Raw genomic sequence first — 16,186 nt, 5'->3', positions numbered from 1 at the left:
AATCCAGAGAGCCAGGTTAATTCTCTGGGAACCCAGGTTTAAATCCCGCCATGGCAGATGGTGGATTTTGAATTGAGTAAAAATCTGGAATTAAAGGTCTAATGATGACCATAAAACCATTATTGATTGTTGTAAAAACCCACCTGGTTCACTAATGCCCTTCAGGGAAGGAAATCTACTGTCCTTACCTGGTCTGGCCTACATGTGACACCACACCCACAGAAATGAGGTTGACTCTTAATTGTCCTCTGAACTAGAGTGCCTAGGGATGGTAATAAATGCTGGCCTGGCCAGCGACACCTACATCCAATGAATTAAAACAACTACATCCCCTCAAGTCTTTACTCAAATGCAACAATATTTACATGCTACCCCTTCTCACCCTAAATCACTGACTTTTTTTCTTTACCTTTTCATGGGATGTGGGCAAGGCCAACATTTGTTGCGCATCCCTAATTGCACTACAACTAAGCCTTGCTAGGCCATTTCAGAAGACAAGACAAAAAAGAGTCAACCACATTGCTATGGAGTCACATGTAGGTTAGACCAGGTAAGAATGGCCGATTTCCTTCCCTAAAGGACATTAGTGAACCAGATGGGTTTTTACGACAATCAAAAACAGCATCATGGTCACCATTACTAAGACTAGTTTTTAATTCCAGATTTATTAATTGAATTTAAGTTCTACAGCTGCCATGGTAGAATTTGAACCCACATTCCCAGACCATTAACTTGGGCTTCTGGGTTACTAGTCCAAAGATATTACCACTACACCACTGTCTCTCCTAGTTCGGGTGCTCTGGATGTTTTACGACTCTTCCACAAATATTTCCATCTTCAATGATCGCAGTGTCCAGGATATTAGTGTAAAAGACAAGGTTGATGCAACCAGCTTCAGCAAGAAGTGCCAGGAGGATCTTGTTTTTTATTCTTTTACAAGATGTCGCTGGCTAGGCCAGCATTTGTTGCCCTTGCCTAATTGCCCTCGAGAAAGTGAAAGTGAAGCACCTCCTTGAACCGCTGCTGTCCATATGGTTTAGTCCACAGTGCGGTTAGGAAGAGAGTTCCAGAATTTTGACCCAGTGGCAGTGAAGGAATGATGATATAGTTCTAAGTCAGGATAATGTGTGGCTTAGAGGGGAACTTTCAGATGGTGGTATTCTCCTGCATATGCTGCCCTTGCCCTTGTCCATGATAGAAATCATGGGTTTAGAAAATGTTGTCAAAGGAGCCTTGGTGAGTTGCTGCAGTGCATCTGGTAGATGGTACACACTAGTGCTACTGTGTGTCATTGTGAAGGGATTTAATTTTGAACGTGGTGGATGGGGTGCCATACAAGCGGATTGCTTTGTCCCAGATGGTGTTGAGCTTCTTGAGTGTTGTTGGGGGTACACTCATTCAGGCAATTGGAGAGTATTCCATCACACTCCTGGCTTGTAGATGGTGGGCAAGCATTGGAGAGTCAGGAGATGAGTTACTTGCCATAGTCTCTGACTTGCTCTTGTAACCATAATACTTATATGGCTGGTCAAGTTCAGTTTCTGGTCAGTGGTAACCCCGAGGATAGCAGGGGATTCAGCAATGGTAATGCCATTGAATGTCAAGGGGAGATAGTTAGATTCTCTCTTGTCGGAGATGGTCATTGTTTGGCACTTATTAGCCCAAGCCTAAATATTGTCCAGGTCTTGCTGCATATAGCATTGACTGTTTCAGTGCCTGAGGAGTCATAAATGATGCTGAACATTGTGCAACCATCAGCAAACATCTCCACTTCTAACCTTATGATGGCCATTGATGAAGGAGCTGAAGATAGTTGGGTCTGGTACACTACCCTGAGAAACTCCTGCAGCAATGTCCCAGATTGAGATGATTGAACTCCAACAGCCACAACCATCTGCCCAAGTGCAAGGTATGACTCCAACTAGTGGAGCGTTTTCCCCTGATTCCCATTGTAAAGGGTTAACTCTAATAATAGCTACTAAGTATGTGTGCAAGGAGCTATGTCATAATGATGTCACTCAGTGAAAGTGAGAAGCACCTTACAGCAGAGCTGGAGCTATTTCCTGATATTCTATAGCCTTGTAAGTAATTAGTGATGTAAATAAAGGTATTTTGAATGAAAGATCAATGTCTCCAGCAAGACCTCTTCTAAAGTAAGGAATCTTGAGACAAACACACAATAACCAACATATTGATTTCAGTTTTGCTAATGCTCCTTGATGCCACACCTGCTCAAATCCTACCTCAATGTCACTCTCACCTCACCTCTTGAGTTCAGCTTTTATGTCCATGTTTGGACCAAGGCTATTATGAGGTCAAGACTGGCGTGACCCAGGCAAAATTCAAACTGAGTACCACTGAACAGGTTATTGCTGTGTTAGTGCCACTTGATAACACTGGCTCCCTTCCATTACTCTGCTGATGATCGAGAGTAGACTGATGGGGCAGTAATTGGCCGAGTTGGATTTGTCCTGCTTTTTTTTGGACAGGACATACCTGGACAACTTTCGACATGGCCAGGTATAGATGCCAGGATTATAGCTCTACAGGAACATCTTGGCTCAGGGCATGGCTTGCTCTGGAGCATAAGTCAAATACTGTTGCTGGAATGCTGTCAGGGCCCATACCTTTTGCAGTATCCTGTGTCTTCAGTCATTTCATGATATCAAGTGGAGTGAATTGAATTGGTTGAAGTGTGGGTGAAGAGAACATCTGCGATGCTACTCCTCAGGAGGCCGAGATGGATCATCCATTCAGCACTTCAGGCTGAAGGCAGTTGCAAATGCTTCAGCCTTGTATTTTACACTGATATGCTGGGCTGCCCTATTGTTGAGGACGGGGATATTTGAGGAGCTCCCTTTTCCAGTTAGTTGTTTAATTGATCATCCATCTCAGCCTTCTCCTGAGGTCAGGCACTGGGGAGTAAGCAGGTGAGTTATTCACAATAGAATTTCCAGCCTTTGGCCTACTCTGGTAGCCACAGAACTTATATGGCTGGTCCAGATAATTTTCTGGTCAATGATGTCCCTCATTAATGATGGGGTCTTCAGCGAATGACAAGGAGGTGCTGGATTCTCTCCTGTTGGAGGTAATTATTTCAGAGAACTTGTGTGGCGTGAATGTTATTTGCCACCTATGAGCCCAAGCTTGAATGTTGTCAAGGTCTTGTTGCATGCGGGCAGGTCTGATTCAGTGGCTGAAGAGTTACAAATGGCGCTGAATACTGTGCAATTACTTGTGAACATCCTCACTTTTGACTTTATTTGGAGGGGAGGTCACAATGAAGCAGCTTAAATCTGTGCCCTCTCATTCTTGATCCATCTACCAGTGGGAACTGTTTCTCCCTATTACTCTGTCCAGATCCTTCATGACTTTGAATACCTCTATCAAATCTCCTTCTTTTCTCCAAGGAAAACAGTCCCATCTTCTTTTACGTATTTACCTAATCGAAGTTCCTTATTCCTGGTATAATTCTTATGAATCTTATCTGCACTCTCTCTAATGCCTTCACATCTTCCCTAACATGTGGTGCCCAGGGCTGGACACAATACTCTAGTTGAGGATGACCAAGTATTATATACAAACTTAACATAGCTTCCTTGCTTTTGTTCTCTATGACTCTATTAATAAAGCCTAAGACTGTATGTCTTATTAACTGTACTCTAAACCTGTCGTGCCACATTTAATGACATATGCATGGATACACCAAGGTGTTTCCGCTCCTACCCATCTTTAGGCTTGAACCTTTTATTCTATATTGTCTTTCGGCATTTTTCCTATTAAAATAAATCACTTCACAATTCCCTGCATTGAATTTTATCTTCCACTTGTCCACCCATTGAGAATAGACTGATGGAGTGAAACTTTATTAGTTTCTCCTGCTTGTTGTGAACAGGACATACCTGGACAATGTAATGCATTGTTGGGTAGATGCCAATGTTGTAGCTATACTGGAATAGCTTGGCTAGGGCTGCAGCTATTTCTAGAGAAGTTTTCATTTCCATAGCTAGAAAGTTTGTTAGGGCCTTTTGTTGTTGCTGTATCCAGCCTTTAACTGTTTCTTATAGCATGTGGAGTGAAATAAATTAGCTGAAGGCTGGCACCTGTGCTTCTGAGGGCCACAGGGGAGGCTGAGATGAATCATCCACATGGTACTTTTGGCTGAGGGTGCACCTTGTACACAATTATGCGGAACTCTTTTAGAAGCACCTATATTTAGCAAAAAAGCTACAGTTAATTCATTTCAGCAAAACTATCTTGCAGGGCAGTGTAATTGGTTTGAAGCTCACCATCACCTTCCCAAGGGCAATTAGGGATGGACAATGAATACTGGCCCAACCAGCAAAGCCCACTTCCCATGAATGAATAAAAAGAAATGCTTCAGCCTTGCCTTTTGCACTGATGTCCTGGCCTCCCCCATCAATGAACGTGGGGGTATTTGTGGAGCCTCCTGCTGCAGTTAATTGTTAACATATCCATCACCATTCACAACTGGATATGGCAGGAATACAGAACTTTGATTTGATTCGTTAGTTGTGGGATTGCTTAGCTTAGTCCACATCATGCCACTTCTGCTGATTAGCATGTGTGCCATCTTGTATTGAAGCTTCAATAGGTTGGGCCCTCATTTTTAGGTATGCTTGATACTGCAGAATCAAACCAGAACCACTCCTGGAGCAGATTGCACAGAATTATGCCAGAACTAGTTCTTAAAGAGATTGTGTAGAGTTTTACCAGATCCAGTCCTGAGGCAGATTGTATAGAAAATATGAACTTCAGCACTGGAGCACCTTGTACACAATTATGCGGAACTCTTTTAGAAGCACCTATATTTAGCAAAAAAGCTACAGTTAATTCATTTCAGCAAAACTATCTTGCAGGGCAGTGTAATTGGTTTGAAGCTCACCATCACCTTCCCAAGGGCAATTAGGGATGGACAATGAATACTGGCCCAACCAGCAAAGCCCACTTCCCATGAATGAATAAAAAGAAGCTGCATGACTATATTAAGAGCAATAAAAGATGCTGTTCTTTAGCTGTGAACTTGGTTTTAAATCTTGCACGGTCTGATGGAATGGACAGCTCACCACTCAGGCAACTTTAACAGTTCAAAGTGAAATGTCTTTCTAGCAGATGCAGAACCAAACACAAATTTATAAGATTTCCAAAAAATTGGCATTCAGTTGACCATTTCACTTTAACAATGTACTTGATGGCTTAGGTGAAAATTGAACTGTGGCATTCCTGCCAAAATGAGCTCCCACTCTTCAGGGGCATTGTTGGGGCAAGTTTGATTCTATCTCTGTTCCAAACTGAACTGGCATTGCTCCAACTAATGCTGGGTACCAAATGTGGAAAAGGTGTTCCACCCTACACCACTGACATCTTCATTTTTTTCAAGCACAAGTATACTCTTCTTAAAGAAACAACCATTAAACCATTTTGAATACTTTGGCTACACTCAACTCTGTTACCTGATAAGTATACTCAATAACAGAGCAAGTTAAGTCTGAGATAGACAGATTTTTGTCTTTTCATAGATCAAAGGATATGGGGAGTGGGCGAGAAAGTGGAGCCATGATTGTCTTGAATGGTGAAGCAGACTGAAGGGGCCATATGGTCCACTCATGCTCCTATTTCTTATGTTCAAGTCAATAATACATAATTATGAGGCTTTTCCTTTGTTCTAAAAGCCCTTTATCAATTGTTGCTTGGTAATATTCTGTTTATGTTCAATAAGAAACTGCTGCTGGCTCATAATATATCAGTGGGATCCTGATTTGCTGAATACAGTAGCTTGTGCTGTGGTACAGTAGCCAGACATTTTTCACATATGACTATTAATGGGTTTCATTGCTGGTGCCTCCTGAGGAATGTCTGAATCTGATTTTTAGTGAGAGGCTTTTCTAGGCCAGGGCCAAGGTTGGTTGTGTAAATATGGCAGATGAGGCCTTGGGGCAGGTCCAGAGGCCTTAGTGGAACAGGGGTATCAGAAACCTTGGGGTATAGTGACATCAGAGATCTCAGGGGTGGGGATCAGAAGTCTTATGCGGAGATTAGAGATAGAGGTTGGGGGATTGGTGGTAATTGGAAGTTTTGGCATGGGATTGGTATGGAGTGTGTCATTCTAATATTTTATACCCCCCCTTCCCCCAGTCCTCTTCTGCCCGTCAAGTGGATGTTAAAATCGAAGCCTTTGTTTCTGCTCTTTAGACCAACAACACTGAGATCAGCAGGAGATCTATAGTCCAGAAAAACAAGAATGCTTGAATCAGTTGGAAGGTCCAAGTGTTAAAAGCCTGAATCCTGAATTCCAACCAACCTCCAACCCACCCTCTTCCAGTTTTAACAGAGGGAGTCCAGGGGCAGGCAGCTAACCTGCTCCCTGGAGGCTGTTTCGCAATTTATATGTAATAATGAATTTGCATGCCTCATATTTATCCATCATCTCAAATTGAACTGGTTGGCTCTGTTTCCTAGGACCTGAGCAGTCCAGACAAAAGGAAGGCAAGGACTTTTGGATCCAGGAGCTAAATATCTTTCCACTTCCTGCTGGGGCCAGCTACGTGCCTTTCCACGGTCTGTGATCAGACAATCCGTGACCCTTGCAATCTTCCCCCTACCTCGACCTTAAGCCTTCAACCTCCAACTTCCCCTTCTGAAGCTTCCGGTTCCCTCCTCCTAAGGTTTCTGCAACCCAAAACCTAGAGGCCTTCAATTCCCCCACCAAGGCTTTAGATTCATCCCACCAGCAACACCCCCCACCCTGACCAACCTCCAATCTCTTCACAAGGCCTCTGTAACCCACCTCCTGAGGTATCTGACATCCCCATTCCCAAGGTCTCTCATGCCCCTGCTCTGAGCCCCAATCTCACCACCTGCCCCCCAACAACCTACTAGGATTGGGTCTATTGCCCTCCGATCCTGTGACTTCTCCTCCAGCATTCCCTGCTGAACTGGAAACCAAGCTTGTTAATCAGACTGACATCAAGCCAGGGAACATTTCAGTGATGTCACTTGCGTACTCATGTGAGAAAGCCAAACTTTTGGACTGAATGCATGTTACCATGGACTACAGCGCTGGACAGCATAATTCCCAATGAGCCCTTGGAATCCTGATTTATATGATTTTGTTATTGTGATTCATAATGTCATAGAGTCATTAGGGTATAAAAGAAAGCCATCCTGCCAAGTCCATAATAGCTCTCTGTAGAGCAATCCAATTAGTCCCATTCCCCCACTCCATCTCTGTAGCCCTCTAATTAGTCAATATTTTGTGGAAAATTAGTCTGGAGGTGTAATCTTAAGCAGAAATGTGTGCTGGATGAAAATAGGTGTATTTAATCGCATATTTCTTAAATGGCCTTGTTATGTAATATATAATATGTATGATTATGTGGCAAATGACACATCTACTTTACGTTTTGAAAGCCAGGTGTCACAAGGAAGGAAGGAGACGCGTGTCACTTTCATGTTTGCTTCAAGCATAAGGACAGAATGACACATTTCACAGGAAATTATGTCACAGTGTCAAAGCAAAGAGCCTTTGCCAAGGCTGTGTCCCTTTACACAATCTGCAGGTGAGCCATTTTTAACAATGTTGCTATTGTGAAATAAAATGAGTAAGGAGAACATTGACAGGGTTTTGAGATTAGCAGTTGATTCATCCAAATAAAATGGCATTTCTCCAAACCTTAGGCAGGGTATTGCAACTATTTAAAAATAAATGTGTTTTCATAGTCAATTCATGATTAACAATTTTGAATGCATTTATTGAAAAACATCACAGCAATTAATGGAAATTGCATACCTGACAGACAGTTCTTCCTAAAAAAACAAATGAATGAAAATAACGAATATTTAGCAGGGAGAACAGAGAGAATTGACACCAACACAAGCCTATATTTAAATTTGAACAAATGCATTTGGAATTCCAATTTCTGTTTGTAAAGTTATCCTAGGCTTTAAAATGCCAGATTTGCTTGCCATTCTACAAATGAAATGTAAATATTTTAAAGGCCATTAATTCCAGACAAACATTGGCTTCTTCCAGCCGGATGCAGTTTAGGGAGCTTTACTCCAAACTGAAACTTCCTACCTATCAGTGCAGCCAGCTCAAAGGGTTGATATACATGGGGCTGAATTTTCCAGAAGGAGGTAAGAAACAGGAGCCAGATTTGTTTTTGGGTAAGAAACCTGCCTCCAATGAGAAACTGTCCAATTAGAACTGGCGGAAACGGGAATAGGTCAGACGACGTGGGGAACTGATTTGTACTCCCTACAGCAGACATCACTGAGACTGCTGGTTGTCCGAAAGGAGAGATCTGCTGATTGCACCAAAGCCTTCCACTGCTCCAGAGAGAAATTGCGATGTCACTGGCACCAGGTTCATTGATGATGGCCTTGATCTAATGTTGGAACTGCGAGAACAAGAAAGGAGGTCCTCTTGCCAGACGGTGGCAGGAGGAGGTCACCAGCTGAAACAAGTGGCCTGTATCCAGATTGCTGCTCTGTTAGCAGCAGAAGTGAAACAATAAGAACTTGGATCCAATGCCTTAAAAGGCAATATATTGACCAGCTCATGTGATACTGTCACATGAGGGGACATGTATGAATAATTTTTAAAAATTGTTTATTGACTGTTTCACAATGAAATAAATCTCCCTGAGGCAGCTCCATGCTGAATGAGCGAAGGCCCCGACTCATCCTCCTCCCTCCAGCCACACAGGGAGCGCTCAGCGCTTCCGGATGCATGCCCGCTCCCGCTCAGCCCCCGTCGACGAGGAGAAAATTCTCCCCATAAACAACTACAGGCAGCCATTATAAAAACAAAAAAAACTGCGGATGCTGGAAATCCAAAACAAAAACAGAATTACCTGGAAAAACTCAGCAGGTCAGGCAGCATCGGCGGAGAAGAAAAGAGTTGACGTTTCGAGTCCTCATGACCCTTCGACAGAACTTGCGTTCGAGTCCAAGAAAGAGTTGAAATATAAGCTGGGTTAAGGTGTGTGTGTGGGGGGCGGAGAGATAGAGAGGCAAAGAGGTGGGGGGGGGGTGGGGGGTGTGGTTGTAGGGACAAACAAGCAGTGATAGAAGCAGATCATCAAAAGATGTCAATGACAGTAGTACAATAGAACACATAGGTGTTAAAATTAAAGTTGGTGATATTATCTAAACGAATGTGCTAATTAAGAATGGATGGTAGGGCACTCAAGGTATAGCTCTAGTGCGGTTTTTTTTATATAATGGAAATAGGTGGGAAAAGGAAAATCTTTATAATTTATTGGAGAAAAAAAAGGGAAGGGGGAAACAGAAAGGGGGTGGGGATGGGGGAGGGAGCTTACGACCTAAAGTTGTTGAATTCAATATTCAGTCCGGAAGGCTGTAAAGTCACTAAGTCGGAAGATGAAGTGTTGTTCCTCCAGTTTGCGTTGGGCTTCACTGGAACAATGCAGCAAGCCAAGGACAGACATGTGGGCAAGAGAGCAGGGTGGAGTGTTGAAATGGCAAGCGACAGGGAGGTTTGGGTCATTCTTGCGGACAGACCGCAGGTGTTCTGCAAAGCGGTCGCCCAGTTTACGTTTGGTCTCTCCAATGTAGAGGAGACCACATTGGGAGCGACGAATGCAGTAGACTAAGTTGGGGGAAATGCAAGTGAAATGCTGCTTCACTTGAAAGGAGTGTTTGGGTCCTTGGACGGTGAGGAAGAGAGGAAATGAAGGGGCAGGTGTTGCATCTTTTGCATGGGCATGGGGTGGTGCCATAGGAGGGGGTTGAGGAGTAGGGGGTGATGGAGGAGTGGACCAGGGTGTCCCAGAGGGAGCGATCCCTACGGAATGCCGATAAGGGGGGTGAAGGGAAGATGTGTTTGGTGGTGGCATCATGCTGGAGTTGGCGGAAATGGCAGAAGATGATCCTTTGAATGCGGAGGCTGGTGGGGTGATAAGTGAGGACAAGGGGGACCCTATCATGTTTCTGGGAGGGAGGAGAAGGCGTGAGGGCGGATGCGCGGGAGATGGGCCGGACACGGTTGAGGGCCCTGTCAACGACCGTGGGTGGAAAACCTCGGTTAAGGAAGAAGGAGGACATGTCAGAGGAACTGTTTTTGAATGTAGCATCATCGGAACAGATGCGACGGAGGCGAAGGAACTGAGAGAATGGGATGGAGTCCTTACAGGAAGCGGGGTGTGAGGAGCTGTAGTCGAGATAGCTGTGGGAGTCAGTGGGTTTGTAATGGATATTGGTGGACAGTCTATCACCAGAGATTGAGACAGAGAGGTCAAGGAAGGGAAGGGAAGTGTCAGAGATGGACCACGTGAAAATGATGGAGGGGTGGAGATTGGAAGCAAAATTAATAAATTTTTCCAAGTCCTGACAAGAGCATGAAGTGGCACCGAAGTAATCATCGATGTACCGGAGAAAGAGTTGTGGAAGGGGGCCGGAGTAGGACTGCAACAAGGAATGTTCCACATACCCCATAAAGAGACAGGCATAGCTGGGGCCCATGCGGGTACTCATAGCCACACCTTTTATTTGGAGGAAGTGAGAGGAATTGAAGGAGAAATTGTTCAGTGTGAGAACAAGTTCAGCCAGACGGAGGAGAGTAGTGGTGGATGGGGATTGTTCGGGCCTCTGTTCGAGGAAGAAGCTAAGGGCCCTCAGACCATCCTGGTGGGGGATGGAGGTGTAGAGGGATTGGACGTCCATGGTGAAGAGTAAGCGGTTGGGGCCAGGGAACTGGAAATTGTTGATGTGACGTAAGGTGTCAGAGGAATCACGGATGTAGGTGGGAAGGGACTGGACAAGGGGAGAGAGAAGGGAGTCAAGATAACGAGAAATGAGTTCTGTGGGGCAGGAGCAAGCTGAGACGATCGGTCTACCAGGGCAGTTCTGTTTGTGGATTTTGGGTAGGAGATAAAAGCGGGCCGTCCGAGGTTGGGCGACTATCAGGTTGGAAGCTGTGGGAGGGAGATCCCCAGAGGAGATGAGGTCACTGACAGTCCTGGAAACAATGGCTTGATGTTCAGTGGTGGGGTCATGGTCCAGGGAGAGGTAGGAGGAAGTGTCTGCGAGTTGACACTCAGCCTCCGCGAGGTAGAGGTCAGTGCGCCAGACAACAACAGCACCACCCTTGTCAGCGGGTTTGATGACAATGTCAGGGTTGGACCTGAGAGAATGGAGTGCAGTAAGTTGAGAGAGAGACAGGTTAGAATGGGTTAGAGGAGCAGAGAAATTGAGACGACTAATGTCGCGCCAACAGTTCTCAATGAAAAGATCGAGAGAAGGTAAGAATCCAGAGGGAGGGGTCCAGGTGGAGGGAGAATATTGGAGATGGGTAAAAGGATTCTGGACCCAACCGCTTACTCTTCACCATGGACGTCCAATCCCTCTGCACCTCCATCCCCCACCAGGATGGTCTGAGGGCCCTTAGCTTCTTCCTCGAACAGAGGCCCGAACAATCCCCATCCACCACTACTCTCCTCCGTCTGGCTGAACTTGTTCTCACACTGAACAATTTCTCCTTCAACTCCTCTCACTTCCTCCAAATAAAAGATGTGGCTATGGGTACCCGCATGGGCCTCAGCTATGCCTGTCTCTTTATGGGGTATGTGGAACATTCCTTGTTGCAGTCCTACTCCGGCCCCCTTCCACAACTCTTTCTCCGGTACATCGATGATTACTTCGGTGCCGCTTCATGCTCTCGTCAGGACTTGGAAAAATTTATTAATTTTGCTTCCAATCTCCACCCCTCCATTATTTTCACGTGGTCCATCTCTGACACTTCCCTTCCCTTCCTTGACCTCTCTGTCTCAATCTCTGGTGATAGACTGTCCACCAATATCCATTACAAACCCACCGACTCCCACAGCTACCTCGACTACAGCTCCTCACACCCCGCTTCCTGTAAGGACTCCATCCCATTCTCTCAGTTCCTTCGCCTCCGTCGCATCTGTTCCGATGATGCTACATTCAAAAACAGTTCCTCTGATATGTCCTCCTTCTTTCTTAACCGAGGTTTTCCACCCACAGTCGTTGACAGGGCCCTCAACCGTGTCCGGCCCATCTCCCGCGCATCCGCCCTCACGCCTTCTCCTCCCTCCCAGAAACATGATAGGGTCCCCCTTGTCCTCACTTATCACCCCACCAGCCTCCGCATTCAAAGGATCATCCTCCGCCATTTCCGCCAACTCCAGCATGATGCCACCACCAAACACATCTTCCCTTCACCCCCCTTATCGGCATTCCGTAGGGATCGCTCCCTCTGGGACACCCTGGTCCACTCCTCCATCACCCCCTACTCCTCAACCCCCTCCTATGGCACCACCCCATGCCCACTCAAAAGATGCAACACCTGCCCCTTCACTTCCTCTCTCCTCACCGTCCAAGGACCCAAACACTCCTTTCAAGTGAAGCAGCATTTCACTTGCATTTCCCCCAACTTGGTCTACTGCATTCGTTGCTCCCAATGTGGTCTCCTCTACATTGGAGAGACCAAACGTAAACTGGGCGACCGCTTTGCAGAACACCTGCGGTCTGTCCGCAAGAATGACCCAAACCTCCCTGTCGCTTGCCATTTCAACACTCCACCCTGCTCTCTTGCCCACATGTCTGTCCTTGGCTTGCTGCATTGTTCCAGTGAAGCCCAACGCAAACTGGAGGAACAACACCTCATCTTCCGACTAGGGACTTTACAGCCTTCCGGACTGAATATTGAATTCAACAACTTTAGGTCGTAAGCTCCCTCCCCCATCCCCACCCCCTTTCTGTTTCCCCCTCCCCTTTTTTTTTCTCCAATAAATTATAAAGATTTTCCTTTTCCCACCTATTTCCATTATATATAAAAAACCCCACTAGAGCTATACCTTGAGTGCTCTACCATCCATTCTTAATTAGCACATTCGTTTAGATAATATCACCAACTTTAATTTTAACACCTATGTGTTCTATTGTACTATTGTCGTTGACATCTTTTGATGATCTGCTTCTATCACTGCTTGTTTGTCCCTACAACCACACCACCCCACCCTCCCCCCCACCTCTTTGTCTCTCTATCTCTCCGCCCCCCACACACACACCTTAAACCAGCTTATATTTCAACTCTTTCCTGGACTCGAACGCAAGTTCTGTCGAAGGGTCATGAGGACTCGAAACGTCAACTCTTTTCTTCTCCGCCGATGCTGCCAGACCTGCTGAGTTTTTCCAGGTAATTCTGTTTTTGTGCAGGCAGCCATTATTGAACTAATGTGTTACATCTTTCAAAAACACAGAGGAGCAGTGGGGGCAGTATAACAAAATGTTCAGATCTTGCCATGTACTACACTACCTGTCTGTTTTAAAAAAACCTTATTGATAAACATGTGAAAGGGTACATGTACATAAGTTCTCAGAATATAATGGTGCAGATCTTCCGGTTTCCGAATCATCGGATACTGAAGGTACCGCGGAACATGCACTACAGGACTTGTCGTAAGTCGCAAAGCATTTTCTCTGTGGGAACTGCCTGGGAAGTTTGAACCTCGATAGGCAATCCCTGCATCCCAGGACCCTCTGAAAAAGTCTCCAATTCTGAGCTAGAGTCGAAGGCTTTGGACAGTTTCGACTTATCTGAATAATTACTCATAAAATGTTAGGTTAAAACCTAGTCTAATACCTGAGTAACTATACAACTGAGCCCCAGTCATTCACACTGCCCTCCCCGACTCTCCCTCGACCTCACTCACTACCCGTGACCGGACCTGACTTCTCCCTTGACCCTCCAATTCCCCTGACCCAACATGACTAGTCCCTGATCCTACCTGACTAGCCCCATCACCTGACCCCCCCCCCCCCCCCCCACCACTCCCTCTCCAACTTGGCTAGACCCTGACCTGTTAACCTCTCCTGGCCCGGCCCAATTACCACCCGACCTCACCCATCTGCCAACCCTACCATCTTACCCAGCTGTTACACTGCTATCCTACCCACCTGACGCAGTGCCACCTTACCCAACTGCCACCCTACCCAGCTGCCACTACTACCCCACGCACCTCACTGACCTGCCATGTCATGGTACCTTCCTGCCACCTTATCCACCTACTTTCCAACCTGCTACCCGACCACCTCACCCACGTTATCCTGCCACCCCGACATCCAATTCACCTGCCACCTACCTACCCTCTTCCACCCTGCCATCCTACTCACCCCACCCCCCCGCCACCCTTCTCCACTACTTCCCACCCTACCTGTCACTCTACCCTCTTATCCACCCTTCCCTTACACATTTGCCTTCTGTCCGTAGCTTTGCAAAGAAGCTTTGGGACATTTAAACTCTTTACTTACCAGAATACAGAAGCTAGCGCCGTAAAAGAGGAGCATGGCTTGTCGTCCCCCATGTTCCAGCGCTCTGAAGAAGCACTTCCATTTCAGGTACACTCCACATTTCTGGAGAAGCTGGTGTTGGAAGTCCCGGCCAGCAATGTGGAGCTCCGGCATGGCGCAGAAAAGTAACGGTGGCTGTGGTTGCCACTGCTTTGGAGATTCAGGCCAATAAAATGAAACCAACATCAACAATAGCTGAAAATTTAACAGGTTGAGTTGCAAACTTGTTTTTACTGTCATCAGAACCAAAATATATAGGACTAATATTTTGAGGGTAGTTTACATGTTAAATGTATGTTTCTCCTCAACACCAGTTTGCGTTCAGCAAAGATATCATAATTTGGCAAGAAATAATGAGAAGAACTACCTTTTTCTTCTTTCATCCTACATGGTTTCAATTAACCTATCTGGCTTCCTTTTCTTTCTGTCTGGATATCTGCTCTCTCAACACTCTCTCGAATGTGTCAAACTCTGACTTTGACTACCAAATCCACTTAATTGACTGAATAAAATGGTTCCGCGCCAACGGCGGGTTCCACATCCGGAAGCCGGAAGTCGGCGGCCTCCCGACTTATGGGCCCACTATAGCCTCCTGTCCAATAATACGACAAATGTCGCCAATTAGTGCCAGGGGTGGGTTACAGACTGTTATCCTGCCCAACATGTGCTGGAGGACTGGATGCTTGGCCTCAGATGCTGCAGGCTGTGACCCAGAACAAGGTCATGGCCAGCTCTCTAGAGGAACCCCCGGCATAGGTCAGTGTCAGTGCTGATTGAAGAGGAGAAACTGTGTACTGTGAAGACTTTCGAGTTTTGCAGCCTATCCAGGTAAGTCTATTTTAATTTGAGCTTCTGTCTGCCAACCATCTCAATTTTAACACGTGGCAAAATTTTAATAAATCAGCATGTCTCCCGCCTTTAGGCATTGAGGAGTTTTACATTAATGACATATTTCCATGCATAGATGTCTGCAGCATTGGAGTGTGGGGAGGGGTGCTCCAAAAGGGGTAAAGCCGCCCCCCCCCCCCCCCAATTCAATGAGGCCACCCTTGGTGCCCTCATGCGTGCAGTTGAGGATAGACATGATCAGCTAAATCTGAGTGTTGGGAAGAGGAGGAAGCCCAGCAGACCCTTGCTGTATGGGGGGAGGTGGTTGACAAGGTTAGCAGTGTTCACATTGCAAGGAGGATCTGGTCCCAATGCCACAAAAAGGCTCAGTGACCTCATGAGTTTACCAGGATGAGGACAACATCAGGATGAGCAATATTGGTCCATTGTGATACAGGTCTCACAAGTGAATGCAGTAGGTATTTGAGATTAACTCGAAAAGTTGCAAGTTTCCACAGAGCACAGCTGTCCTAGACCATGGCATTGTGCATTCCAAGCAATGATGTAGTTAAATTGCCGGTAGTTCACAGGATCACCTCATGATGCCAGAGCATCATCTTCATTTGGGCATATACTGATCTGATAATGAGATTGAAACATGACATGTGGTTGTTTGGAATTGTTGATGAGATTTCTGTGTCAAATCTTTAACAAGTTACAAGATCAGAAGCTTCACTTCATCGAGTAAGGTTTCATAGTATCTGTAAAGTTCATTTATGCATGTCAGGCTGTGAAAAAAATTTGTGAGTCATATGATGGGGTGAAGCATCAAATATACTGATATCCGATTACTCCCTCAATGATCTCTCTGTGTTACAAGAGAAATCTCTTCACCACAGTCTACAGCAGGCCATGCAACAACCTTCCTCCTCCTCCTCTGAGGAACCCTCTAGGATGCAGCGTCACATTGCCTCTCTGCATCCAGCACCACTGCAGAAAC

The sequence above is a fragment of the Carcharodon carcharias genome, chromosome 4 (assembly GCF_017639515.1).
Source record: "Carcharodon carcharias isolate sCarCar2 chromosome 4, sCarCar2.pri, whole genome shotgun sequence".
In the NCBI taxonomy this organism is placed as follows: domain Eukaryota; kingdom Metazoa; phylum Chordata; class Chondrichthyes; order Lamniformes; family Lamnidae; genus Carcharodon; species Carcharodon carcharias.
Note: the sequence above shows the minus strand (reverse complement) of the source record.